Here is a 3363-nt window from a genome sequence, read left to right on the forward strand (position 1 = left end):
GGCAGACCGACACATCTACCTGTACACCAACAGGCAGACCAACACATATACTAACGTATGAATAGTCAGGCAAGTATTAAATTGAATGGGCAGCAGGTATTAAACTGAATGATTTATTGTCACATGCATTTAAGAAAAAAATAATTTGGACTGGAGATAGGAAGGCACCAATTGAGCAGGGAGTGAGAATAATTGGATGAGAAAGGGGTTGTTAATGTTGACATTGATGGGGGGAATAAACTGGACAGGGATGGCAGGGTCTAAATTAGTTAGGCAGTGGGACTGAAATTGGACAGGAAGTGCAAAGGTGTAAATAGATCAGACTGGGAGAGATTGTTAATGTGGAGGGATTTGGAGGTGGTAAACAGGATGGGGCATTGAGGACAGGGGTAATGATGAATGGGGATAAACTAAACAGAGTGGGGGCAACAAACTGGACAGAATAAGGGGAGGAGGTAAATTGGATCTGGAACGTTCAACTATTTATTTTACCCAAATAAGTAAAGCATCTGCTCCGGGTGTAAGTTTATCATGAGATAGACAGATGATGAGATGAACACTTATAATCATCGATAGATAAACAGTGAGGTTGACAGTCAGTGATCTAGTGAGACAGATAAATACTGGAGGAAACAAACAGACAGAAGCTATGATGGATCGATAGCAGGACTGATTGATGTTAAGATAGACAGGCAGATACAGTGAGATAGACAGACACATATTGTGAGGTACTTAATGAGGGAGAATATGATGATAGAAATAGATAGAATAGGCAAAAATAGAAAAATCTACAGGGAGGATTAAATGATGAGATTGTGAGATTGGCAGGCAGATAGTGTGTGTGTAAATTCAAAATGATAAATAATCAGACATGGCGATCTAAAAAGGTTCTGCAGATTCAATTTTACAACTCCAATTGTCTTCTACTTTCAACTTCGAATGGATCACCCCCTTCAGTTTCTTGCATTCCATATCAACATCAAGCGATGCCAGTTAGAGACAGACATTTGATCAAGCAATCCACTGCACTGTTCAACAATGTGACATTAAAACAACCTCAGAGACATCTCTCTCTCTTTCCACTTAGTGAAGCAATGCAAATATTTGTGCATCGCCAAAGCCAAACAGGCTTGTGTTCCCTCTGTGTCTGACTGATAATCAGAGGCAATTTAGGAGCTGCAAACACATGCCCACTGCAACCAGTTGCAAAGTAATTCCACGCTCAGTTTAACAAGGCACAGAGTACATTTTTCCATGTACTTTTTCCTTTTGCTTCCTACCAATCCATCCTTCTCTCCGGAATCCTCCTCAGATCATTTGCAAAGTACGACTAGGGGGCATATTTTTAAAGGTGAGAGGAGAAAGATTTAAAAAAGACACAAGAGGCAATTTTTTTTGCACAGAGGGTGGTTCATGCGTGGAATGAACTTCCAGAGGAAATGGTGGATATGGGTACAATTACAATGTTTAAGTGGTGGAAGTTGGTACAATTACAACATTTAAAAGGCATCTGGATGGGTATATGAATGGGAAGGTGTTAGAGGGATATGGGCCCAATGCTGGCAAATGGGACTAGATTAATTTAGGATATCTGGTTGGCATGGACGAGTTGGACCAAAGGGTCTGTTTCCATGTTGCACATCTCTAATGCTCTCTCTGCATTTTCCATGGACGAGCCTGCACTGAGAATGTTGGCTTAGTTAATTTACCCATTTGGAAGTGAAGGCATCAAAGTCAATCCCAAACCGCTCCATGTCCATGCACCTAACATTCAGCGGGCATCAATGGACAATGATGGAGAAAGCCAATCCAGTTAAATTTCCATCCCATTTATCCATCGGTCCTCATTTCAATTAGAGCGACTCCCACACAGCACACCAGTGAGTGACAAATGACCTGGAAATAGCTCACATTCTGCACAAACCCTTTAAATTATCAGGAGGAGATTTTGTTTGGTACTCCAGAATAATGCAGCACGGAAAGAGGATATTCGGCCCATCAAATCACTGTTGGCTCTTTCAGAGGTTAAGTCCCATGCCCCTTAGTCCCATAGTCCCATAGTCCCATAGTCAGAGTTAACATTTCGGTCCAGACCTTTTCCAGCAATTTCTGTTTTTGTGATGGAAAGAAGCTGTTGTACAGGGAGTGTCCCTTTTAGTCTACTTAAAATTTAAGGTGTGGAACTTGGTAATGACATTTGCAAAGTTGTGGGTGTAAGATAGGTGTAGGGTTGCCATCTCTCATGCGAGGTTGATTCCTGGAGGTTCACACGTGACCTAACTGGCCCATTCAGCAATTTTTAAAATCATTAATTCATCGAATGTGGGATTCGCTGGTTAGGTCATCCCTACTTGCCTTTGAGAAGGTGGTGGGGGTGTCAATTTCTTAAATTGTTACAGTGAGGGAGTACCACAGTGCTGTTGGGGAGGGAGATCCAGGATTTTGACCCAGCAATACTGAAAAAACAGTGGTGACCTATATCCAAATCAGGGTGCTGAGTGGGACTTTTCATGTGGTGGATGTCCCATGCATCTGCTCTCCTTCTCGACTCTAGAGGTCACCAATTTGGAAGGTGCTGCCTATGGAGCCTTAGTCAGTTACTGTTGTGCATCTTGTAGATGGTAAACACACTGCTGCTACTCTGCATCAGTGATGAACAGACCAAATGTTAAAGTGGTTTTATAAAAGAGAAAATCCTTCATATTTTGACGAACCAGAAACAAGCTTGGCCAAAGAAGGGAAAAAAAAACACTGTTATTGATAGCATTGACTGCGTGACAGGTAAGATATCAAACCTTCCAAGTCTGTATCCCTCTCGGGAGGCTTATTCATTAAATTTAATGAGTTGGATTTGGCACGTTGTAACATTAGCCTCCCTATAGTGTACCGAACAGAACAAAAAGCTTATTTTACTATTTTGCCTCCAAATATGGCAAGCTTTTAGAGTCTTGGATGTAGGAGTAGTAACTGAATACGTACAGTGGTGGGACTGGCAGGTATTTATAGGGCAATATTCAATTTGTTTCTATACATTCCAACTCCCAATGAGGAAAAGGATGAGGTTCTCGCTGTGACTGGGGAAAACTCGTAAAGTCTGCCAGAGAACCTCACACTTATACTGCACAATATCCTCTCACTGAATCATCTCAAGTCTGTTCTGTGATGACTGTTACATTTTTAATACAACACACTGAGACGGTTAACCATTCAGCCCTGAGAATCCATCCTGTCATTCAACAACACAACACTGGCTCCATAATCCTGAACACTGTTAAAAATTCATTGCTGTCTGATTTGCAATGATTCACAGACAGAGAGAGAGAGAGAGAGAGAGAGAGGCAGAGAGAGACAGGGAAACAGAGA

At 41.7% G+C, this 3363-nt stretch overlaps 1 protein-coding gene across 1 annotated transcript in view; it reads right to left on the reverse strand.

Annotated features, from left to right (window-relative positions):
- nrxn3a (neurexin 3a) overlaps positions 1 to 3363 on the reverse strand; it is a 1856693-nt gene that overhangs the window by 320093 nt on the left and 1533237 nt on the right. The window lies entirely within an intron of this gene.

This window comes from Rhincodon typus, chromosome 8, assembly GCF_021869965.1.
Source record: "Rhincodon typus isolate 14 chromosome 8, sRhiTyp1.1, whole genome shotgun sequence".
Lineage (NCBI taxonomy): Eukaryota > Metazoa > Chordata > Chondrichthyes > Orectolobiformes > Rhincodontidae > Rhincodon > Rhincodon typus.